The 26,535-nt window shown below is 43.1% G+C and overlaps 1 protein-coding gene and 2 pseudogenes across 1 annotated transcript in view; 1 reads left to right on the top strand and 2 right to left on the bottom strand.

Annotated features, from left to right (window-relative positions):
• Ppm1l (protein phosphatase, Mg2+/Mn2+ dependent 1L) overlaps window positions 1-26,535 on the top strand; it is a 256,402-nt gene that overhangs the window by 106,067 nt on the left and 123,800 nt on the right. The gene's annotated exons all lie outside the window — the stretch shown is intronic.
• On the bottom strand, window positions 21,175-21,841 carry LOC147005623 (large ribosomal subunit protein eL29 pseudogene; annotated as a pseudogene).
• LOC110290973 (NEDD8-activating enzyme E1 catalytic subunit pseudogene) overlaps window positions 21,773-26,535 on the bottom strand; it is a 35,144-nt pseudogene continuing 30,381 nt past the window's right edge.

Raw genomic sequence — 26,535 nt, 5'->3', positions numbered from 1 at the left:
CTACAGAAGTTTGGTCATGTGTGCTTCAGGTGGTTTACTGCAGCATTCTGTTTATAATACAATACCATGCAAACTGTATGTATGCCCTTAGAGCTCGCCAGAAGCAGTGCTGTCTCTCCAGTTAAGTGAAAACAGATACCTGTCAGGGTACTGCATTGGTTTCCTGTTGCTGCTGTTACGGGGGAGGCTTGAAGCAGTAGGAAAAGATTCTCCCCTGGTTTTGGAGGCCAGATGTCTGAAACAATGGGGTTGGCTGTCTTTGAAATTTTCTGGTGAGCACGCTTCAGCTTCTGGGGTCTCCTGACTCCAACCTCTGTCTCTTTTTGTCAGAACGGGATCTGGTTGCTCATGGGGTCCACTTGGATAATGGGGGCGGGGTGTGTGTGTGTGTGTGTGTGGTGAGTACCTTTTCTCAAGAGGCTTACTTCAGTCACTTCTCCCCACATAGGGAAATAGTAATAGGTTCTGGGGCATAGCATGGATCCTTCTGAGGACTGCCATTCACTTATCTACAGGCACTTGACCTGTTTTTACTGGTCCCTAAGCCTTATTATATGTTTAGTGTACCTAGTCTATATTTACTAAGAACATACCATTCTAAAATTATAATTTAAATTAAGTTAAAAATGAAAACATAATCTTTATATTTCTCAGTAACAAACTTAATCTTGACGATTCGTGCCGTGATTGCACCATTAAATAAAAGGTAGAGGGTTGGGGATTTAGCTCAGTGGTGGAGCACTTGTCTAGCCCTGGGCTCGGTCTGAAAAATTAATTAATTAATTAATGGTAGGCTTGAAAAAGAGCACAATCCCAGTGTTATTTCTAGTTGACATCAGTCAAAGTCCCTAGATATTAAAACCCATGAAATCGTTAAAAACCATTTTATTATTGCTTTTACACCTAGAAACTACTGTGTAATTAGGATACATTTGGGTTACGTAGAATAGATGTTTAAACTGATTGAAAATTCTTGACATAACTGAAAATAATTTATTTGGGATTGAAATCCGGTCAATGCCATGATCCATAAGCCACATACGTTATGATCATGTTTACAAAGTGTTTGTAGAACTAGAGGTTATTTGTGGTAGATTTGTTTCTAATTTCATTTTTATAGAGGCCTACACTGTCTTTCCCCTTTTCATAGTATTCAGAAAGGAGCATGCACTGTCAGACTTTAATTAACCTTTCTCTATAAAAACGAATTCTTCCAACTACAACTCCCACGTACTAACTGCACCAAAGGGTCTCAGGGCATCTGTGCTGCTCTCACAGCTTGCTTGGTTTGCCGAGTGGTGTGTGTGTGGCAGGGTTGGTGCTGGGTTACTGGGAGAGATCTCTCTAGCAACTGTGGAAGCGCTTGGCTGGCTTGGCCCTCTTACTTGAATCAGTTTAAAAGTGAAGCCAGGAATGCCCGCACTTTCCCAAGAGTCAAAGTCAAAGCGCCAGAACCATTTGATAAGCTCCTGCCTGCAGATTCTCTTTGGATTCCTAGTTGGGAAGTGGTTTCCCCATCCTGGAAAGAGGTAAAACTGATAAAACAAGATTATCTGTGACAAGATAGTGTTAGGGTGTGCCCACCTGGGCACTCCCAAGGCATTGCCTTCTGCTCTGAAGTGTAAGGCCCTGAAGACTGGGCTAGGGACACTGGGTTTTCTTTCACCCTGTTTTCTTTTCCTTCTCCTCCTCCTCCCCCTTTTTTTCTCCCTTGTTTTCTTCATCTTCTTCCTCCTTCTTTTTCTTCTTCATCTTTTTTCTTCTCCTCCTCTTCTTCTACAATAGAATTAGTCAGGGCATTTTTACAGTTGGCCTGTCAAACACTATTTTGTGAAGCTTCTGTCTAAAACTGTATTTTGACATTTTATTTCATATTTTCTATCCTGTTTTAGCCAAAAGCAGCAAAGAAAAGCTACCAGGTTTTATATTTAAGTCTCTGGCACTTTAGGGAGAGAGGCTGAATCCACCACTACTACATAGCGTTCTGAAAGTGCCTTTGTTCCCAGGCAAAATATGGAAATGTTTCAGAAAGGTCATGCTTTCTTCTTTTCTAATTCCATTCTTGGGAGTTCTGACAGTGTGGGCCTGAAATGTGAGCCATCCCACTCCTCAAGGCACTTTTCTTAAAATTCCTCATGTTGCATCTTTACCCTGAGCAGAGTTAAGGACTTCAGCCATTGCTGATAGAAGACAAGAGGCACATCTCTCTGCCCGTAGATTAGTGTGCCTTGCAACCCCCATAAGAAAAGTCTCTGTGCAGTAGATGGTGTTAAACACAGTGTCAGAAATGAGCACAATGCAGACATTTGGTGTCCGTGGCATGCTCAGCCACAAACAGGATATCTAGAGACCATCCGGGAAGGGGAGGGAAGATTATAAGAGCTGTAGGCTGGGGAGGGCTGAGCAAGACAGTGTCTTCTGGATCCGACAGGACCACCACAGTTATGAACTGTCAGCAGAAGATCGGGGCAAGGCTAATGCAGCCAAGGTTCCAGCATGGTGGGGCGAAGCATCTAGCACTGCCCGAGGAGCTGCGGCCAGCTCATCCCTGCTAGGGGAGGAGAGTCAGTTTTCTTTGGTGGCCTGGCCCCTGGTGGGTGCACTGTGCTCTAGAGGATAGCCCCACATCTGTGAGTGTATGAACAGCACACATTGAAGTTGTGGGCTATTAAATAAAGGGAAAAAAATGACATGAAGTTGGGAGGCAGGAAGAGCTCTGGAGGAGTCGGGTGAATATTACCAAAAGACATTGTTTGAAATTCTCAAAGAATAAATAAAAACAACAAAAGACCACGGGCTTAGCATAAACACCCAGAATTCTGCTTTGGTATGCAACTGAAATGTTTGGGCATGTTGCTGGTTAGGTCAACCAGGTCACATTCTGTGACTCAGAGGTGTTATTGAAATGCTTCTCTTCAAACACGATTCCAAAAGCATCCATAAATAAAGAAAGACAGACAGACACACACACGTGCATACATACAAAATAAAAGCCCATGTGTCTCCTGCCTTTTCTCTTATGGCTGGGCCATGTGTTTTTTAAAAATTATTTTCAGCTGTCCTCTTCCTGTGCAGTCCATTTATACGACACCGTTCACTCTTCCATACCAGTCGTAGCATGGAGAAATGCGAAGAATGGTCCCCGACCTTAAAGAGAAAGCTTTTGGAGCGCCAGAAGGCAGCTGTGAGAGAAATAATTGCAGTCTAAAGTAATAAATGCTGTCTTAGTGGTGACAAAGTGGGTCTTGTGGTCTAAACTCTCTAGCCTACATTTTCCACCTAAGTGTGTGTGTGTGTGTTTGTGTATGTGTGTGTGTGTGTGTGTTTAGGGGCAGAGGACAACCTTGGGTGCAGTTGCTTAGGAAGTCTTTGTTGTTTTTGAAATGGGATCTGTCATTAGCCTGGGTCTTGCAGAGGAGGCTTGTTTAGCCAAATTAGGATCCTCTGAGATCCTCCCGTTTCTGCCTCCCTGGGATTATAAGCATACAGCATCTTGCCTGTTTGTTTGTTTGTTTTGTTGTTATTGTAGTTTAACATAGGTCTTGGGGAATCAAACTCAGTTGTTCATGTTTGCACAGCAAGCTCTTTCCTGACAGAGTCATCTTTCTAACCCCTGGTCATTTTTTTGTGTGTGTAATTTTCTCCTCTGTCTGTCAGTCTCCCTTTCAGATAGCCACATGTGTTGTTTCCTAACTCTTTTGTGTGTGCATGTATATATGAAGGAATACATTGCCTGTATTTTAGGGCAGATAGCAAATGTTCAAAGCAGTTTTAAATGTAATGAGCTCCCTCCATCCTTCTGAGATCTTCTTTCCTTTGTTTTATTTTTTTGAGATTGAGCCTGGCAGCCTTACCCAGGCTGGTCTCAACCTGATGCCCTCCTGTCTCAGCATTCATGTTCTGGGATGACAGGCCCCTATTACCATGTCCACTGGTATTGTTGTATTGATTATAATGTTTCGTACTGTTACTTAACAAAAAGTCACTGGCTTGAAATGCCACAAGCTTATTGTTACAATTTTGCAGATCGCACTTCTGAAAAAGGCCCTCAAAAATGTGAGTATAGTCCTTTTGGAAGCTCTAGAAGGGATTCACTCCTTGCTTTTCAGCCTTTAGCAGCTGCCTGCACTCCTTGCTTAGCTCATAGCATCCTGCAGCAATGGCATAGCTACATTTTATGTTTCCATTCCTTTGAAGTTGATATTCCTTTTGTTTTGTTTTGTTTGAGACACAGGCTTGCTTTATAGGCCAGGCTAGCTTTCAACCTCTTATGTAGTCCAGGCTGGCCTGCAAGGTGTTAAATAGTCGAGGCTTGCAACTCTAAATTCTCTTGCTTTAGCCTTCCAAATACTAGGATTATAGGTGAAGGAATAGAAATACAGGATTAAACCTGCCCCAACATCATAATTGTTGCCTCTGGAGTATTTGGGCCCTGTGACCAGGGTACCTTGGGTCCATCTAGATGATCCAGGAAGAGAATCTTTTGATTTATCACATCTTCTGTATCCTGTCTCCGTGCCAAATCATATTCACAGCAGTTAGGGACTAGGTTGTGGGTTCTGTGGGTGTTACTCTTTATTCTGCTTACTCCCGTGATGATGATGATGATGATGATGATGGTGGTAGTGGTGATGGTGATAGAAATGAAGATGATGAAGAATCCCTATTAGTATTTTACATGCCAAGTGCTTTTAATAGTTTATTTTTAAAAATATAAATAGGGCTGGAGAGATGGTTCAGCCGTTAAAGGTTAGGCTCACAACCAAAAATATAAATAAAACCAAATTCTTTTGTCGCAGAGCATGTTAAGAAACAGTAGCATCAAGCCGACCTTCCTTATCACAGTTGAAGTTGACTTCCTCATGCAGCTGCCTGGAACCTTCTGGAATGTTTACAGTAGCCCCTTTTGATTCAGGCACTGAAAGGCTAGCAAAATGCACATGATCAATTATTATAACTGGCCTGGCAGAAATCAAGATATTCTCAAAGGACACTTATGTCTCCCTGTGTGACTGTCAGATGATTGGAACAACGGACCTCAAGTAAATGGCAGTGTCCCCCAGAATATTCTGCTCTGGGAGGGGAAAAGCACTAGTCAGAGGGGAGCTTTCTCGGAAGGAGATCTCACACAGTTCTTACAACTCCTCAGACCACTTTACAGCAACAAGGATGGGTTCTTAGGGGCGGGGCCACTCTGGATTGATCACAAGTGCATATCCCTGGCCTGCTGGTTAAACTTGAATCTCACTTCAGAAACCCAGAGATGAGGACAGATGTGGGCCTTACTGGATCTCTCCTGGCCCGCCCCATGTCCTGCATTCAATAAGTCTCTTTCACCAGCTTCTCACTACTGACTTGGCTTAGCTGGCTGGCTGAACCTGGCTTGGGCGAGCCTCACATTCTGAGACAATATTAGTGGCGCACAAGTGCCTACTGTAATACAAGTAAGGTGAAGCTGTGTGAAGACAGGCGGGTTTTGATTTGGCGATAGGAGGGAAGTTTAGCAGGAGTCGGTTTGCATATTTGAAATAGCCAATCACCTCTTTGGGTCCTGTGTAGTGGGTATTGATACCCAGGAGATTCAAAGCAAGTTTGACCTCCATCCCAGATCATTCCTGGGTGTGCTGGTGCCCACACACACACACACACACACACAAGCATGCCCATGTACATGCACCCACACACGTGTATGCACCCATATGTGCATGAACACATGGAATTTTGAAATCCTAATACTGCCAAATTCACAAACAAGTCTTAATTCTTGGGGACAATTATGGACGAAAATTATCATATTCAGGAAAGTTGTGATGAAAACCAGACAAGAGAAATAGCAACAGAATAAAATGACCATCTGCTCTTAAAGCCTATTGGGAAAAAGTCCTCTTGCTTTAATTTTTCTTCCAATTTATTACAAATTGTAGGTCTGCTTAACAGAAAAAATGAGGACAGGTTGTTGCTTTCTTAGAAACACAAATCAGACAGATTGTCACCCCGCAGGAGGACAGTCAACTAATTTTGATAGACGGTATATCCACTTACCAGTTTTTCTTAGACACTCTCCAGTACTAAATACTTTAGTGACTTTTACTTTTCTGCTTTCCCCATCTGTATTTCCAAGCATTAGGTGTTTTGTCAGTTTATGATGAGCATAAATTATAAGCTGTCTTATTTTAAGCAAACACTACATATTAGAGTAGTGTGTGTGTGTGTGTGTGTGTGTGTGTGTGTGTATGTGTGTTCACACTTGGCCAGAGGAGGCTGTCTGGTGTGTCTGCTGCTGTCACTTATTTCCTTGAGTTGGAGTCTATCACAGAACCCGGAGCTTGCTGACTTTGCAGTTATGTTACCTGGCTAACAAGTCCTGGAAGACCGTCCATCTCTCCACCCTCTGCTGCCCACTCCAGGAGGTGCAGGTTCTGGCCCGAAGTCCTAGCGCTTATATGTGTCCTGGGCATCTAATCTTAGGTTCCACTTGTTTCTGTAGCTAGTGCTCTTACCCATTGATCCAACTTCCTGGCACATGTGGAGCTTTTTAAATGCAGGCTTGAAAATGACATTAAAATATTGATACCAAAATAAGAGTCTCCAGGTCTCTGATAATACTTTAGCTTTTTCACCTTCTTCAGCCCCTGAGTTGCTCTGTATTGTCTACTAGTCAGGGGAGTTTATTCTTCTCTGCTTAGTGTATGTATATCCTCCCCCCCAACACCAGCAAATGCCCGTTGTTGTTAAGTGCTGGTTTCCTAACGACTGTTTAACTTGCCTTCCTTCTGCTCTCATCACCCAGTGGTGAAACACATTGACATTTTCCACTAAAGCTCCAGTGTCAGAGTTTTAGAATTTTACTTCCTGTGCATGTGTGTGCGCCTACATGTATGTGCATGCACCACTTGAATATACTGGTACCTGGGGAGGCCAGAAGGCAGCATCAGATCCCGTGGAACTGGAGTTACAGGGCAATGCCCCTGCTGTGGGTGCTGGGAAGATCAGCAAGTGTCCTTAACCCCTGGCCATATGTCCAGCCCTTCTAGTCTAGCTTAAAGTTGTCTGCTATGTGTGAGAGGTGACTCATATCTGTAGAGAGTGTAACTGCAGTTGGAGAAGAGGCTCAGTTGGTAAAATATTCGTTTTGCAAGCATGAGGTACTAACGTAACCCCCAGCATCCTTGCCTGGTCTGTTAGTTCTTGGTCAACTTGATATAAGTAGGAGTTATATAGGAAGAGAGCCTCAGTTGAGAAATTGCCTCCATCAAATTGTGGACAGTCTGTGAGGTGTTTCCTCCATTGGTGATCCATGTGCAAGGGCCCAACCCATTGCCAATGGTGCCGCCCCTGGGTAGATGGTTGTGCATCATATAAGAAACCATGCTGCACATGCTATAAAGGGAGCCAGGAAGCGTTGTTTTTCTATGTTTCTGCTTCCATTCATGCCTCCAGGTTACTACCCTGTTTGAGTTCCTGCCTTGGCTTCCCTCAGTGATAGACTGTGGTGACCAGGACATAAACCACTCCTCTGCCCTGCAAGTAGCTTTTGGCTCATAGTCTTTAACACAGCACTAGGAAGCAAACTAGGACAGGCCAAACATCTGGACAGTGTTTGAGTACGCTTGTGATCCTGCTGCTGGAGAGATAGAGACAAGCCGGTTCTTGGCAGTGGAAGGAGATGTCACTTGCTGGCCGGTCTATTTGCAGGTTTCAGGACAATGAGGGAACCTGGTTTTACTTTATGCGGGGAAAAAAGAAAGGAAGAAAAAAAAGAAAAGAAAGAATGCTATATGGTGTGTGTGTGTGTGTGTGTGTGTGTGTGTAATAATATCTAAAGTTTTCCTCTGGCTTCCACACACACACACAAACTCACACACAAGCACACACGCAGCGTGGACAAAAGGTGTGACTCTAAAATTGCTGGGCTGTGAATGGGTCACTTACGAATTAGACAGTTATCAAGTATGTTTGAAAAAATTTTAAATTTATTTATTTGTGTGTGTTGCTAGAGAGTGAAGCAAGAGTCTTGTTCATGCCAAGCACTGCCTTTAAGCAGAAACCCAGCCTCTATAGATTGATATTTTATAATTTGTGCTCAGCAGTTGGTTCAATGTTCATATATAAGCCTAATACTTTAATTGTGTGTGTGTGTGTGTGTGTGTGTGTGTGTGTGCGCGTGCATGTGTGTCTTGTGCAAATGCTTGCATGCCTGAGATCAAAGGTCAGTTTCGGGGGTCTTCTATCACTCTTCACATTATTCATTCCTCTCACTGAACCTGGAGCCCACCAATTGGCTAGTACTATTAGCCAGTGAATTCCCAGAGTCCTTCCATCTCAGACTCCTAGAGTTTCGAAGCATGACTTTCTCTATGAGTACTGAAGATCCAAACTCAGGTCTCGATGCTTGCACCATCTCCCCAGCTCAGGCCCGATTTTAAGTGCTGGCTCTGCCTGAGACCCGCATGATGCGCTGCTTTGGATACCTGCGTTCGAGATTTTAACTATGCAGCTCTGGAGGATTCCCAGTCCTCTGCAAAGCCCCCTTTGGGTCTGTGAACCTGGTTAAGAACATCTCTTTGAGAGTAAGTTAACTAATCTCACCTACTAGCTGAGATGGATAAACCAGCCTAGAGAATGCAGGTAGATGAGGGAACCTTGAGTCAAGAAACTGGTACCATCAGAGTCCAAGGATCTCCTGACGAGCACCAAAGAGTCACTTCCCTAATTCAAATCATTTGGTTACATTTGCTACCATCCTCACTTCACTGCCAGGCCCTGCTTGACTCTCTTTAAATATTCACATCCCAAAGAGAGCTTGGAGTCCCATTCTCCTCTGTCCTTCTGACCACTGTGTGAAAGGCTATTTAAATGGAAGGCAGGCTTCTCTCCAGCAGTCCCTATACCTCCATTAGAGGTAGCTGATTTCACATCTGTATCAGTTCTTTCTGCAGATGTGTTTTCTGGAGCATGTAATTTTGGCTAGGTCCTAAACATAAGGACAAGTAAGTTTAAAAGGAGGGTCCCATAACTATATTTCCCCTGAAGAGCTCAGGCTTGGTGTTTGTGGAGGATTAGACAGAGTGCATTATTTCCACGAGGGAACGAAACATAGAAGGTTGTTGAAATCTTTAAAGTGTCAAATTTGTTGATTTTTTTTTTTAAGTTATCAGTCTTTCAGGGGGTGTGTTTTGGGGTTTTATTTGTTTGTTGTAGCTTAGGCTGCTCTCAGATTCCGTGTTTTATCTCAGTCTCCTCAGAACACAGGAGGGCCCGTCTATGATATGAATAGGAATCTAGAGTTTATAGAAGGTAGAAAAACTGGCCATGGATCCAAGTTGCAAGCAGAAATACTAAAATTCCAATTATATTTATAAAAATAGGGAAGTAGAAATACTAAAAATCTAATTATATTTATGCACATATGGATTTGAGTGGCTAGGAAGATGAGGTGGAATTGCAGAGCTCTGGTTGGGTGAGAGCAGACCTCAGGACAGATACAGTGATTGTGGAAGACAGCAGATATTAACCTCTGGCCTCCACAGGCACCCAACACACATAAACAAACCAACAAATGAACAAATACATACCTGGGCCTGAATCTAGCAGGTGCCCAAGCTTGAGGAGAAAGCCTAGCAGCCATGGATGTAGCTCAGTGCTTTGTCACCTGTGGGTTTCGTCCCCAGCATCATGTGGAGAACAACACTACAAACTGCCAGACAGTGTCTGCAGATGGAGACAGCTCATGGGGTTTAAACAGGTTTAACTGAAACCGAGCCAAACAAGGAAGGGTCTTTGAACACCAAAATTTTTAAAGGTTTTTTTTTTTTTTTTTTTTTTTTAATGTTCATTATTGGTATCATTTGTTTCAATGTATCCAGACTTGATGCCAAGTGTCAGAAAATGGGAGCCAAACTCCTCTGAAAAGACTGTAACCGGCTCTAATGTGGCTTTAGTATAATGGCTGATGAGGAAGACTGCTTTGCAGAAAGCAAACAGAGGTATGACTCCTTTGTAAGGACCATAAAATGTGGGTTGGAGAGACACCCGAACAAACGGGTGCATCCAGCCCTAGGGGCCACTTTGCAGTAGTGATAGACCAGGTGGAAAATCCAAGGGTCCTTTATTGTTGACCTTAAGGACAGCAATACAAGATTGCCTAGTATGAAGCCATTTTAGAATCAACACCCTTGGCTGGTGTAGTAATTAGCCTCCTTCAGTTAGTTCTGAAATCCCAATTTAGTTATGTCAAATGTGTCCTTTATCGGATTTCCAGATTTAAGTAGTAAGTTCAAGTGAGTGATATAGACCTATCAATTAATACATTTTAGTTAATTCTTTATTTCAGTGATGTGTGTGTATGGAGAGAGAGAGAGAGAGAGAGAGAGCGAGAGCGCACTGTGGCAATATTAAACTATCTCTCAAAGCAAATAACTCACCCTTTTTAGATTCTAAGTTCCTTTTCTGTGAGATATTCTGTACAGTTAATATGACCCTTGGTTACCTCTCTTTTTCTGATTCATAGCCACTCAGAGTAACTTTTCTTGTTTTGAGATTCAAACAAAAGCCTTCTTTTAGTACCTCTTATGTTCTTCAGAGTCAATTTGCAACTTGATAAAAAAAAAATAAGGGGAAGGCAATCAGCAAATACTACGCAGTTACTGGAAGCTGGCTCTTTTTGAATTTTTAATGATCACTTAAAAGTACCTACAACCTTATAATTGACATAGCAGGAATTTTAAAGTCAGACTCTCATCTGATATTTTGGTCTAAAATTGGGTCTGTATTTCTGCCTTTGCATCAGGGCAGATGAACTTGCTAAGTCGTTTTTATTTCTGTCCTTTTATCTCAGACTTAAGGGTATCATACCTAAATGCTGATTTGGGTCTTCTCTCTCCTGTACTGTTAAAATGCTACTAAAAGATTATTACTCTCCAGATAGGTTTTCTTGACATTTCTTATTTCTCCACTTTTTCTTTTCCCTTTTGTTCCTTATGAGTTGAATCTAGAAGAAAATTTTGTCATATAAATATAGATATGTAACATATCACATTTTGCTCATTGAGGGGAAGGGGAGTGGTCGGTAAAAGAGGATAAAAGAGAAGGCTGGCCTGTGAGCAGACCATGAAGAAGCAAGCTCATTTCATGGCAGCTGGATGTATAACCTAAGCTGTGGCACTGAAGAATAGCTTCCCTTGCAGGATATTTGATGGCACTCTGAATCCCGAGATGCTATACTGGGAAAACCTGTGTCTAGTTGTGGTATGGCTCAGCTCTTAGCACACACCTTTAATCCCTTTCTGGAATTCAGACACACCATTAGTATATACCTTTAATCCCAAACAAGGAGGTAAAGTTAGTTTGTAGAAAGAAGCACTGGAGTTTCAAAGTGATGTCTAATTGTTGAGTGGCAGACGGATTTACAAATCAGAGAAAGATGTGACAGAATATGCCCAACTCTCACTAGAAGAGAAGAAAGGGCATGGCAGAGAGAAAGGGGCACTTTACTGGGACAGTGATAGGGAACGGCTTGCAGAGAGAGAACAAGCTAGACACAGGCAAAGAGAATGAGCCAGAGAATGAGAAGGAGCCAGAAGATTAGGACATTTTGCCAAAGTTAGCGTGAAACCAAGCAGAGCACTTAGTGAGAAACTGAGAGAAGGCAGATTGAATCAGTCAGCTTGGAGAGGAGTTTGAGCCAGAACAGCTGAGTTAAACCACCCATCCAGCAAGAGTTCAGAAAGAACTAGAAAGGGTGAGCTTATTCAGCAGCAAGTCTCAGAGGCAGAAAACATTCTAGGCCTAATTGTATGGAGACTAGAAGCTTCCAGGTCCAGGCCTAGTTTAGCAGACAGAAGCAATAATCCTCAGAGATGACATTACATCAGGTGAATAAATGTTACATTTATAGGCGTCCAATCTGAAGAACTTGAGGCACCCTATTTTAACCCTCTGTAGCCTGGCCATGAGTGTCAAAGTGAATGACTTCGTTAGGGTTTCTATTGTTATGATGAAACACCACAAAAGAGCAAGTTGGAGAAGAAAGGGTTTACTTGGCTTATTATTCATTATCACTGTTCATCTCTGAAGGAAATCAGGACAGGACCTCAAACAGAGCAGGAACCTGAAGGCAGGAACTGATGCAGAGGCTATGGAGGGGTGCTGCTCCTGGCTTGCTCCCCATGGCTTGCTCAGCCTGCTTTTGTATAGAACCTAGGGCCACCAGTTTAGGAGAGGTCCTAATCACACTGTGTTGTGCCCTCTGTCAGCAATCACTAATCAAGAAAATGCCCTCTAGGCCTGTTGTCTTAGGGTTTTACTGCTTTGAAGAGATACCATGACCAAGGCAAACATTTGAGTGGAGCTGGCTTATAGTTTTAGAGGTTTGATCCATTGTCATCATGGTGGGAAGCATGGCAGCATGTGACAGACATGGTGCAGGAGGAACCAAGAGTTCTCCATCTTGATCCAAAGGCAGTCAGGAGGAGGCTCTGGATCACACTGTCCATTCTTGACATCCGTGTGTGTGTGTGTGTGTGTGTGTGTGTGTGTGTGAGAGAGAGAGAGAGAGAGAGAGCAAGAGAGAGAGACGTCAAAGCTCCACCTCCACAGTGACACACTTCCTCTAACAAGGCTACACATCCTCCAATAAGGCCACACCTCCTAATAATGCCATTCCCCATGGGCCAACCATGTTCAAACCACCACACCTACCTACCACCAGATACCATGAGGACATTTTCTCACTTGAGCTTCTCTCTGCTTAGTGTCAAGTTGACACAAAACTATCCAGGACAGTGAGTATGCTTCCTATCTGATACTTGCAAAGGGTGTGAGACCAGACCAGATTTTTTTTTTTTTTTTTTCTGCCTCAGCATTGAGGAAAGATGTTTATCCCCTGGTAAGGGAGATGTCTGGCAGCAGATACAACCATAGCAATTTTCAAGACTTTGGCTTGTCTTCAAGATCTCCTGCCAAGATTTCAGTGCTTAAGGGAACCTAGAGATAGAGACGAGACTTCAGGGCCTCACATGACATTTGGGAGAATGGGGATTTACTTTATTTTGGTGCAGATACTGTTTTAGGAAAGTGGACAAAGCTTAGCTGAATATTTCAAAGCAGAGATTTTTGCTTTTTAGTCATGTCGCATCAGGAGTACCATGGTCTCTGTGCTTTGAATCAAACATATTTAATATGATAGTTGACGCTTGCCTCTCCAGAAGAGACGTTTGCACACAGCACTGAGAAATCACCTGTAGAGCAGGAGACAAACACGGGTCTCATGAAATGGGGTCCCACTTTCTCACCAGTAACGATGCCTGCTGTGGGTTTATTGCACCATAGCCTTGCTCCCCGTTCTTGGGCCTTAAGTCTTTTATCTGACTAGTTGTAGACATGTGTTTTGATCAGAAGCCGTACAGGGCTTTACACTTGGAATCTGAGCTTGATCTCAGTTGCTTTATTCACTCTTTACCAAGCCTGTCCATTTTAACATTGCAGCAGGAAGCCACCTGCAAACCCAAGCTAGTTACAAACACCAGCAGCAGTGATTGTATTTTAAGGAATTTGATGGCTTTGTGCTGGGCCGCCTTCACAGCTGTTCCAGGCCACCTGTGTGTGCCCATGATTTCCTCATCAAATAGAACAAAGTGTGTGAGAGGCTTTAACAAGCTCATGCTGGTAAAATGTAGACCCGTGGTATGTGGGTCAGAGATGCTGTTTCTTCAGCATAAATCAGTAAGTGCATTAGCAGGAGCACTAGGGTAGAGGCAGGACTATAGAATTACAATGTAACAATAGTGTAACTATAAACAAGAGAGTTTCCATGTCTGTTCAGCCTGATTTGTAAAAGCTTTTAGTGACTAAGGATAGGAAGTATATGTTGGGTGCATTTTAAACATTTTTTCAGCCTTGTCTTTTTAACAGTATACATGGTGTTCTGTGTCATATCCAAGTCTCAAATTTTGCTTATTTATTTATTTAATGTATATGAGTACACTGTAGTTGTCTTTAGACACATCAGAAGAGGGCATTAGATCCCGTTACAGATGGTTGTGAGCCACCATGTGGTTGCTGGGAATTGAACTCAGGACCTCTGGAAGAGCAGTTAGTGCTCTTAACCGATGAGCCATCTGCTGTGTTTTAAGATCTATTGGTTATATGCTCTGTGATCTCAGAGACACCAGACCGTGATGAAACTGTGTTAGGGTCATTTAAATAGAATTTCATTTTTTTTTTTGATAGTTCTCTCTCTCTCTCTCTCTCTCTCTCTGTGTGTGTGTGTGTGTGTGTGTGTGTGTGTGTGTAAATTGGTATCATTTTCTGCACTTAAAGGAAAGATGTTAAGCTAGCATGGTAGCATGCATCTATAACCCTAAATTCAGAAGACTGAAGCAGGACAGTCAGAAGTTTAAGGTCATCCACTGCTATGTAGCCAGTGTGAAGCCATCTGGGGATATCTGAGATCCCGTGTCAAAAATTAATAAGAATAAATGAATAGCATCCGAATAAGTGTAAATATGACTGACTGTGGAAACATTTTGTTCTAAGACAACTCTGGAAGAATGTAGTTGACTAGAACCCGGGATTCTCCACGTGTACCACAGACATGGAGGGCCTTGGCTCATGCGTAGTTGGAATCGCATGCTGTCCTGACTGCTGGAGGCTCTCAACCACCTGCTGCTAACTTAGTCCTCCTTCACACCCTGTTCTGTACCAGCACAATTTAGGATTGCCTCGCGGACAGGGCTAATAGTTTTTCCTCCTGCCTCTTCTAGATGATACCAAATCTTGTAAGGCAGACCTCAAAGATGAAGGCGGTGGCAGCAGCAGCAGTAGCAGCAGTTCTAGAAACAGCAAGGGATGCTGTAGCAGCAGCAGCTCTGGTCCTAACAACAGCAGCAGCTGGAGCTGCTCCTCCTCCTGGTGCTGTTCTGGTCTAGAAAACTCATCCTCCCTCCCTCCCTCCCTCCCTCCCTCCCTCCCTCCCTCCCTCCCTCCCTCCCTCCCTCCCTCCCTCCCTCCCTTCCTTCCTCCCTCCCTCCCTCCCTTCCTTCCTCCCTTCCTTCCAAAAGAATGAAGGAAATGATTGACCTCTCACAGCCTCCAAGAATTTAACACCACCATACGAGATTGTTTATTTCACAGTCGAGACAGAAGTCGAGCATAGAAGATGGTTTTTATTTTTACATTTGCAAAATATGTCATTATGTTAAGAGCTCTTGCTTAGGGGGGTGGATGGTAATTATAAGGCTAGGAATCACTAGTAAATCAAGAATTGAAGGTGTCACAGTAAGCTAAGACCCAGAAGTGGTGGGGACATGACTGTGCCTCTGTGGTAAATAATGAACTTCAGCCGTTAATGGTCATTCATTGCTTTTTGTACAGATGGCTTTAAAAACATTGAATCTGAAGCCTTATTATAATTGTAATTAGCAATTCTGAATTTGATAATTGTACTTAATGAAGGCTTCCCACATAGGAGAGGACTATACATACAATTTTTAAAAACAGAGTAATTAATAGAGGATTATTTAAATTCCTCTTCTGTAACATTTCACTTAAATGTGGAAGCATGGTTTTAGCCTTTGGCAAATCATGAATTAATAATTCTAGAAAAGCGAGAGTGCCTGTGGGAAAGATTTCTTTTTTAAATTTTGCTTGAGAAATGGAACTTTCCTAGTCTATTGAGCATGTATCCATAATTTCTCAGAAATTAAATAGCATGACCCTTTGATTGGATCCAAAAATCTAGATATTTAAATACACAACTTCAAAGCAGTTGGCTTGAAATCCAAGGATCCATTTTAGGATGCTCTGAAAATTTTATTCCCTATCTAGTCCAGCTCATGCATGCATATATTCATCTTTATTATTCATTAAATGTATTACAGATAGATATTCATTTTTAGAGTCTGCTGTTACACCTCTGCAAAAAAAAAAATTCTTATATTTGGCCCTGCTTGAATCTATTTTGGGTAGGATTTGAACTTAAGTAGGAGGAGAATCTAGTTTGGAAGAATCAGAAATCATGTAACAGTAGGACCTAAACACTAAAGCCAAAATCGGCTGAAGGGACCTAGCTGAGCTCTTATGAAGAGCAAGCATGGAAGGCCACAGTGTTTCCCAGAGGTCTTCATGCACAGGGCATATTCCACTCCACGCAGGGCTGTTCTTCACCCTGCTAAGGGACAAAGGGTGGCAGCAGTGCTGATACTCAGCGTTAAAGGCACAGGTGGAAGAAGGATCTTTAGAACATGTTTGGAGGGTGAACTGAGAACTCACCATCTAAAGACTAAATAAACTAACACTTCTACCCTGTTCGGTTGCTTAGGGATTTTCTTTTTAGCTGGGCACAGTTTGGTCTTCATTTTTCCATGTTCACTGTTGTACAGTTAGGGGACCAGCCGGTTGGGTGATGTCATTCCCCTCTTCCCCTCCCTTCGTTCCTTTCTGTTCATCTGTGTGTAACACTTATCAAACTCCTTGCAGACTCCTCGCAGGATAGCTTTTGAGTCGGTATGGAACGGTTACTTCTGGTTCTGAGATGTGATGACTCCTTCATTTTAGCAGACTCTGTAGCCCTTAGGTGTTTATTTTCTTGTCCCCTTCCCACCCAAGCTCCCAGTTTTCCTTATAATATTGAGAAGCATTTTACATATAGTTGTCTTTCTAACTCTTCTTTCCCTGTGATTCCTGTAGATCTAATAGCAGTCAGAGCATGACTGCTGATTAGAAAGTGCCTACCTTGCTGTTGGAGTTGAAGCATCCCTCTCCTCCAGCACGGTTGTTTTCATCTGACCCTTAGTACTGAAGCTGTGTCCTGTGCCACACATGTCTTTTCCCATCATGCTCAGTACAGTCTTCCTAGAGAAATAAGTTCTTGTCCAAATTGAGGCGCTCCTTCAGTGTTAAAAGATGATAAGGACTTTTAGTGTGCACTAAAGCCAACAGTCAGCAGGCACTCAGTGATGTAAGACATGTGTGTGTGTGTGTGTGTGTGTGTGTGTGTGTGTCTAGGCCATTTGCTGTCAGCCTTAGGGGCAAGTGTTGAAGCATGTTCATTTTAAAGAGTGATATAGAGAGTATAGTGATTGCATCCAGATACCCAGAGCAAAACTCCTTGAATATATATGATTCGTCTTTTCCCCCTGAAATTATCTTACCTTTTTTTTTTTAATTTAGAAAATATGTTTTGAAACAGAATCTCATATAGCCCAGGGTGGCCTCAGACTTGACATATAGCTGAGGGTGACCTTGAATTCCTGTCTTGCCTCAGCCTCCCAAATACTGGGGTTATAGGCATCAGCCACCATGCCTGGCCTATTTGTTTCTACATCTTTCTCCAGGGGCTGGAGAGAGGGCCCACTGGTTCAGAATGACTGAGACTCTTTCAGAGGATCTGAGTTCAATTTCCAGTACCCACATTGGGCAGCTCCAGGAGTCTGGCAGGCCTGGTCTCCCATGGCACTGAGCGCCTGTGTACATAGTTAAAAATAAAGCAAATCTTAAACACTTGACAGGTACTGTCATTGATGTCATTGATGTGTATTGGGCTCCTGCCATTTCCTGTCTAGCAGGAATAGGGGATGTGGCAGTGAGCATGGCACACCAGCCAAGTCCCCTGATCTCATGAAAACTATTTTTATCAGACCCTTTGGGCTCACTTATATGACAAGGAACAGAAGCAGAATTAATGCCAAGAAGTAGCAACAGGAAAAAAAATGACTGCATCTTAATTCATTCTTGATATCAGAAAATCACTAAATTGCTACTAGTCCACACATCTAAAATTTTGTATAAAGGTATCTAGTTGTAGTGTTTTGGGATTGTCTATCAGCATTTATATCCAAAATTTTATGATGAGTTTACATAGTGTCTTTATCTTAAGGTGTTGGTGTTGATTAAGGTGATTTTTAAAAGAAAATTATTGTAGCATTTCCTTCCACACAGCTACCTTTCATGTGATCTTTACTTCCCACTAATACTTAGTATTTCCCGATAAAGCAAGACAAGCGAGTGTGTCGCCAGGGTGCTGTAAGGTGTGGTGGTGTCTGTCTCCCATGTTAGAATGACCAGTTCTGTCCTGTGAGTGGTTTTTTTCTGTTGTAGTCAGCCACATAAATCATCCAAGATTTCAGATGCTATGTGACAAACTGGAAATTAAGCCAGCACTTAGATTTTCTTAATTGCAAACAGCTCAAGGCTGATGCTGACTGCCACCTGTCCTTCACCCGTTATATGAACCCCATCTTCTCTGGAGACAGCAAGCACCCTGTGTTTGTGGGGAGTCCGTAGGCTTAGAGTTGGATCTCATTCCAGAACAATTCTGATCTTAGTGAGCTTGATAAACGTTGCTCTGAAGACATGAGCTTGCATCCCAGATTCAGGATTTTATTTACATCCCAGGCAAAAGCCTGCTTACTAACCAGGCTCTGTTGTTGTCCTGGGTTGCCAGGAGATGGTGTCTTTCATAGGAAAATATCCTATTATTTGCTAGATGTATACACTGGACCTTTGCTGGACTGCCGATCACCAACCATCTGCCTCTCTGTTCTTATTTGAAGTAACAAGCCTTTGTTCAGTGAGGCTTTGTGGGAGGCAGGCCTTCTCTAAAGGGGGTCACACTGGGTCCCTGAAGTCAGAACTCACATGTGTGACTTGAGACCTCACCTCATGTGTGAGGACGTGGCTCAAAGACAGAGTGACAGAGTCTGAGTGGTATTGAGAGTCTGGGACGTGGCTGTACAGTCACAGTAGTTTTGACAAAGGTGTGCTGACCTCTTCTCCCAACCTCCCTTCAGCCTCTCAGAAGCCTGGTTCACTTTCAGGTTAGCCTTCCACCTTTTCCTACAGCTTTTAGAGTTCTCAACACATTACCCCCCCCCCCCAAAAAATATCCCTGTTAGCTGACAAAATTTAATGAGAACCCCCAACAGTAAGTACACTGAGTGAAAAGGAAGGTAAATGAGGCCAATATTTTCCAACATTGGTTCCATATCCTGTTTGTCCTGTAAGTACTCTTGCAGTCTGCCCTCAGACTCTTCCATGAGAGATGGGAGTTTGCATTCCCAGTCCTTAAGCAGGCGTAAATCAACAGACTGTAGTAGGGGAGAAATAATGTGATTTATTAAGCTATGCTGTACAAGGCATGCCATGACCTCTTGGGACTCATTTCCATTATGTTTGGTTTTTTTTGTTTGTTTGTTTTAAATAAGTGTCCCCTGAAGAGCAGTGTCTTAGTTAGGGTTTTACTGCTGTGGACAGACACCATGACCAAGGCAAGTCTTATAAAGGAAAACATTTAATTGGGGCTGGCTGACAGGTTCAGAGGGTCAGTCTGTTGTCATCAAGGTGGGAACATGGCAGTATCCAGGCAGGCATGGTACAGGAGGAGCAGAGAGTTCTACATCTTCATATGAAGGCTGCTAGCAGAATACTGACTTCTAGGCAACTTGGAGTAGAGTCTTACAGACCACACCCACAGTGACACACCTACTCTAACAAGGCCACACCCACTCCAACATGGCCACACCCACTCCAACATGGCCACACCTTCTAATAGTACCAGTCCCTGGGCAAACCATCACAAGCCATGTGAGACAGACTGTTTTGCCCATCTGTGATGAGGTGGAAGCTTTAAGAGGCTGTGGTGGGAAGAAGCTGGGTCACTGTGTGTGTGCTTTAAGGGGCCCTCAGGACCACAACTTCTTCCTTGTTTCGCCTCCCACCAATTCTGTGAAGTAACAGCTTCCCCTGTCCTCACCTCCTCCATGAATTGCATTGTCACAGTCCAGCATTGTCATCAGCTCAGCTGGCTGTGGGCTCAAAGCTCTAAAACCATGAACAAAAATAAAGGTTTGCTTTGAGAAACCATTACATTTAGCTATTTCATAGGGGTAGGGACAGGCTTACCACAGAGCATACACCTCATCGGAGCTGTCTCTCCTTCCAGGTAGGTCTCCAGGATTGAATTCAGGTCTTCAGGCATGGTGAGCTGAATCTCGCTGAGACATCTTATTGCCCTATTCCCATAGTATTCAGTATGTCTTAGGTACCTTTTATAACAATGGAAAACTACCGAGGAGTCCCAGGTCCAGGTGCCTTGTGTCTGTCGTATAGGAGAGATCACATGAAGAGATCACAGGTAAAGGAAGATGCCAGAGGAGCCCCAGCTGTTCCAGCCCCCAGATGTTTTCCTGGCTTAGGTGACAGGACAGATTTGTGAATAAGCAAGCTCTCACATGACTTCTCAGTTGCAGCTCAAGAGCAGACCCAGCTGATGTTCAGTGGAACAGACATAAACTGTTTGGAGTCCCTGTCCAGACCTCAGATTCATGAACACAATAAACACTGTCATTATTTTAAGTCACGTTGGGTTCATTTATTTTTTTGGACAATGTACAATTTCATTAATGAATTGTGTGTTAAATAGTGATGTGTTTTTTTAAAACAGCCATGTTTTAAACTTGTGCATATTGGCCTCTGTGGCAATGCAAATAAATACATGAGAATATTTCCAATTTTCATGCATGAATACTAAGCTATAATACGGTTTACTAGTTATTATGGACAAGTTAAATTCTGCAATAGTTAATGCACATTTAAATAGCCACAATTATATAAGTTGTAATGAAAAAAAAAACCAGCCAGTGTTTGATATACTTTAGATGCCAGGTTGTAATTTTTCATGTTCTTAATTCTTCATTTCCATTCATCGATGCAGTTCTATACATGCGGACGCTGAAATGCAAGCTGAGGAAATCCCCTTTCACCACAATAACAATCTCACACAAAAGCGTTTGTCCTGCTTTAGTGAGACAATGCATTTGTTTATAATCTCTCTCTTCAGGCGTGGTTGCTCTTTCTACTAATGAAAACTCTTACCAGTGCTACCTCAAAGTTCAGTCTTCAAGAGAAATTTATAAAGTTAAAGAGAGTTATTCATTTTCTATATATTTCTAGCAACACTGATGCTAAAAATGACATCAATTACATTTCTTTCCCCTCGGCCTCATCTTCCTTGATCTTCAATTAAATCCCTTAGTATTCATAAAGTTTATTATTTCTGTGGTATTTTATGTGCAGATTTCTTTTCTGTAAGTAAAATGAGGTTTACACAGTACAGTCTGGTGTGGTGATGTTAGCGACAGCCAGTTCTTGTCCATCAATGAGTCCTAGTTCTTTTTTTTTTTTTTTTTTTTTTTTAACAGATCTTGCCTGAGTTTATTTGTAAGAACAGCATAGGACACTGGTCATCTGCAAATAGTGTGTGGGGAGGTGTGTCACAGCAGTCCGTCTGTCTTCACACTGGCAGGAGCCTTTTCTATGGGGCCTTCACAGGGGCCTGTGTACCTTTGGGGGCCTGAGCACCTTTGGGAGCCTGGGCTGGAGCTGAAGCCTGGGCCTTAGCTGGAGCTTTGGCCTCTGCCTTGGTTTGGACCTTAGGCTTTGGTTGGCAGAGCCTCTGACCCTTGGCCATGTAGCTTAGAATCCGCTTCCCAAGCTTAGGGTGAGCGATGAAAGCCAGCCGTTTGAGTTTGGGGCCTTTTGGCATCTTGGGCTTGATGGCCTGAGGCTTCACCAGGGCCTTGATGGCCTCTGCACGCGCACTCACTGCCTTTGCATTGTTGGCCTGCATCTTCTTCAGGCCTTTCTTGTTGTGCTTCTTGGCAAAGCGCATGTTCCTCAGGAACTTGGGGTCAACCCCCTTAAGAGATTCGTATCTTTGCGACCGGGGTTTCTTGATGCCATTTCTGTGCCATTTGCGGGACTGGTTGTGTGTGGTGTGGTTCTTGGACTTGGCCATGTCTGCACGGTAACCAGCGGCTCCCGCAGCGCCTGAGACCGGAAGAGAAAGAGACGAGGGTCCTAGTTCTTTTAACAACTTGCAAAGATTTAGTCTTCTTTGTTCTTCAGTAGATATTACTGACTGTAAGCAAAGTGTCCATTGTTTTCTCTCTACTGTGCCTGTCTGTGATAGCAGCTGGAGAGTTCATTTGCAGAGAAGCACTATTGGTTAGATAGTCCAAAACCTCTTGTAGTTTAGTTCACAGGGAACGAATACTAGAATGTTTTGAGGAAGCCGATTATAAGTGGGACAGTTTTCCTGTTTTTCTGTTTCCAATGTGTATGTGTACAGTCCATCTACATCACTGAATACAAAATAATTTATTAAGGGGAATGTATGCACCTGTGGTTATCTTTAAAGCCTCAGCCACAGTGGCTACATTTGTGGGAGCTGCTGCAGGAATGATATATTCTACTATCCCTGGAATGAGCCAGTAGGTAAACCCTCTTATATGATATTATTATGACACTTTCTTTCAGACTTTTGGGAAATCCACTGACTTTATGTTAAGGGTCATCTCCATCTAATGGAACCCCATCTACAAAAGGCTGCTCTTTGGGCCACTGCCACATTCTGACACACTCGATACAGTGTCCCAGTGGCCTGGGCAGGAATGCAGTGGTGCATATGGAGAACTGACCTGTGGTAGAGAAAGTTCCAGTGTGCACTCGGTACACACAGTCATAAAAATCACCTGGGCATTTCCTTTAAAGTCTCTGTTCTCCACCTAGCAAAGGGACAATAGAGCTTGGATCCAACGTACCATCTTCATAATATAGAGGTGATATTAGCATTCCATTGCTCTGTCCTCTGGCTAGGACAGAGCCCAGGCCACGTACAATAATAAGAGATTGTCTGTGGGAAGTTAAGGTGCTTGTTGAAATGTGGGACTCTGTTGCAGTTAGGAACGCTGTCATTTAGGGACCCTGCAACAACTTCAGCCTTGGGTCTCTCATCATCCTTAGGCCTAAATAAAAACTGTATTTAGATTAAAAACATCTATTGTGCCTATCCATGTCTATAACATGAATGTATCTGAAGCCAGACAAGGCCAGGTTTTACAGGATATTACCTACTAAGTTACCAGCTCCAGTGGCTAGAACTTCACAAGTATCTATTAAAAACTGAAATGATTAGGCCTTGTTTCAAAATCAGGGTCTTTGTGGGGTCCAGATCACCCAAGGAACTTCTTTTCCTTGTCCCAATGGCCTTCTCAGGCTCTAGTGTCTCCGTAGCCACGATCACCAGCCATTGTCTCAGCCAGCAGCTCTCCTATTCTCCTCTCTTCTCCAGCTCCTTGACACCCTCCATATTGTCCACTCTGGGTTTATGATGTAGTATTATGTATCTAGAATGATGATGTTATAAACATTCAAGCTAGAATACCTGACTTAGACCCTTTAGTAGAAGCAGGCCTGTATTACAGACAGGATTGTTGATACGGGACTTAGTTGATCTAGTCCTCCCAGTTCTGTTTTGTAATTTCATGCACCTTTTACCTATACTGTAAAATTATTTGTTGAGAGTAAAGTTACAGAGTTTTACTATCTCTATTAGTCCCAATTCTCTAGGGGAACAGGACTGATAGAAGGGTGTGTGTGTGTGTGTGTGTGTGTGTGTCTGTATGTTATAGGCTGTGGGCCAGCTAGACCAGCTCTGTGCCATGCACTGTGCCAAGTGTTTAATGAGAAGGCCTACATGTGCCTGGCATGGAGTTAGAGGCCTCCTCTGCTCCCTACAAAGTGAAACTTGTCCGGGTCATGTAGTTAGTGCCTGGGATTCCAATGCAGGACTAAGGGTCAGTCCAGGGTCTCTGTGTTTGTAATGGCCATGCTGTATATGTGTAATGGCTGAGTGAGGTTTCTTCATTTGTCTTCTTGCTTCCTTCTTCTTGACACTGTTTTTTGTTTGTTTGTTTTTGTTTTTGTAAAGCATTCTCCACAGTAAATATTCCCTCTGTACATTCATTTTCCCTTGGAAAGGACACACTTTCTGTACCTTCCATTTGCCATGAGGCCTGGTCCTGAGTACTATTAAGGTGAGTTGTTTACCCTGCTAGGGAAAGTGTGAAAACATAAGTTGTATGATTGGTACACATGTGTGTATGCATGTTCACATGTATGTCGATGTATTCATATGTGTTTATGTGCTTGGAGAGACTTGAAATTTGCACCAGGAATCTGCCTTTATTACTGTCTACCTTCATTATTGAGGCAAATGCCCTGGGATCAAACGCTGTGGTTACAGCTTGCCTGTCCAGCCGGCTTTAAGTGCTGAGATTGCAGGCAGTCTGCTACACCTATCAAGCATTTTCCCCGGTTTTGGGGGATCTGGTCTGGTCCTCAACACTGGCAGAGCATCTTCCCAGCTCTGAAGTTGTCGGTAGTATATACGTTGTGCCCAAAGGACACAAAACAATCTTAATACCAATTGTTGAGTATTTAACATTCTTGCTTTCAGGACTTCTCATTCAAATGATTTGTAAAAGTAACGTAAGAGTTTGAGGGCTTCTGAGGGAAGAATGTGGGGCCATTCTGGTTTCGAGTATGTTGATGGCGCATTTTCTCTGTTACACTTGCTAGCATGGACTGAGGGCAAGCTGTGCTGGCCTCGGGTGGATTGAGAACTGGAGGCTTGTATTGGTACTTAGTGAGAGTCTGATTACTTCAGTGGTCCTGTATGTGCATCATGCCCCATTTCAGGAGCTGAGATGATTTATAGTTGAACATTGGCAAATAAAATGTGAGGAGAATTCAATCTCTCTGTGCCTCTCACCGGAGCCCGAAGCTGTTCTCTGAAAGTGCTCTGCACATTACTGCAGACGCTGCGTTATTCCTCTATGCAGGCACCGCTGAATCCTTTATTTAGATGAATTGATTTCCTAGCAAACAGCAGGGTCTCTGAAAAATTGGTAACCCGGCATCAAGTTATGAGAAGCCCTCCACTTAATGTGGGCACAACTGTAGTGGTTGGAGCACCATGTCGGGAGGCTGTGGTCCCATTTTCCCTACTAATACAGGGGAATGAGAAAAGACTTCACAGTGGTTTTTGAGTGTAGCAGCCTGAGCCTGGCCGTGACAGAAAGCCATTGCTATTTTTGTATGGTTCAGGAATGACTTCTGCACGGAGGCAGGTAATCATAATATGAGCGCTGCAGAGGAAAAGCATAGTTTCGCTAACTGACCACAGAGAACGCGGTGCCACTGCCACTTTCTAGAACTTGTAGCTTTGCAGGAACCTGCACAGAGACAGAGACTTACTTCTTTTATGCCAGTCTGAAAGTTTTTATTCCTGGAATTTTGCTGCAGAGACCTAGATCTGAGTGCTACCCCAGAAGTTATAATTTGTATGCGGGCCAAGAGTTTAAACATGTCCTCAGACAAGTCTGTAAAAATTCCTTTGCAATTAAAAGTTGTTGGGGAAGCTTAATTGCCAACAGAGAACCTTCTCCATCCTCACCAAGTCAGAGAGACATTTAACATTTGCCACCTTTAGAGTTTTTCCCACTCCCAGGCTCCAGGCAAGCTGTGAATGTCATTCTGTTCTGACATTCAGAGGAGGCTTTTGTTCAGTGTGCATTTCCAGTCTAACAGCTTCCTGTCTCCAGCCATGTCATCCGGAACACACATGATCTTATCCAATCTAAGCGGTTTCTGTTGTTTTCAATTGTATCTGGTTCATGAATGTAGACATGATGTTTTTGTGCACTGTTTAAACTTTATCTTTGGGCCATTCAATTGCTGATTTCTCTGCCCTCATATCTTGTTGCAATCCAGACCCGGCTTTGTAATGCTTATACCAAGAATCTCCTGTCTCAGGTTTGTATAAACAATTCTTACCATTTATTCTCTGCCTTGTCCATAAATGCTGAGCACCCAGTGGGTTGGCAGAATAGAGACTAGGGCAGGATGTTCACAGCCAGAGAAAGGAGAGAAGGAGAGAGTGAAATTCAGATCAGCCTGGAGGATAGAGGATTTGGAGCTATGAAGAAGTTCTGGAGAGAAATCATGAAAACACACCCGAAGCCCAAAGAACCCGATAGTATGCAAGTATCCTGAGATGGGACAGGGAGGCAGCCAGATTAGCATAGGAGGTTAAGGTAGATCCTTTAACCTGTCAGCAATTGAGGTGCAGGTGAAAATAAATCTTGATTTCTCCGTGTGGTTATTGGGGACTAGCCACCAGATTAATTTACTGCTACATTTATATTAAAGATAGTTTACATGTGAAAATGACCTTTACTCTTGAATGTTGGTCATCCATTGCTTCTATAGGCTATCACTGTGGTCCAAGTGGATGGCATCTAGATAGTTCAGTCCACACATGCATTGACATGCTCATACATGCAAACCAAAGACTTAGCTCTAGCAAGTATTTGCGCTAAGAGTTCTGGTGAGGGATCATTGTTGGGTTCAGGATTGAGATTTGGGTTTGTCTCCTTGGACTGCTGTAACAAAGTATCAGACACTGACATTTTCCCATGGTTGTAGAAGCTAGGGAGTCTGGGACCAACGTATGGGGCATTGGTTCTTAGTGTGCTTCTTCTCTGTGTACCAATGGCTGCCTTCTGTCTATGTATCTGCTGAAGAGAGGAAGAGAAAGAAAGAGAAAAAGAGAGAGAGCTATCTGGTGAGGTTTTTGTTGTGGTGGTGGTTTTGTTGTTTTTAAATAAGGCCACACATAGCATTAGGAAGCCGGGA

Source organism: Mus caroli, unplaced genomic scaffold, assembly GCF_978045245.1.
Source record: "Mus caroli unplaced genomic scaffold, Mus_caroli_1 scaffold_3, whole genome shotgun sequence".
Lineage (NCBI taxonomy): Eukaryota > Metazoa > Chordata > Mammalia > Rodentia > Muridae > Mus > Mus caroli.
The sequence above is the reverse complement of the archived record's forward strand: the minus strand, read 5'-3'. Positions and strand labels throughout refer to the sequence as shown.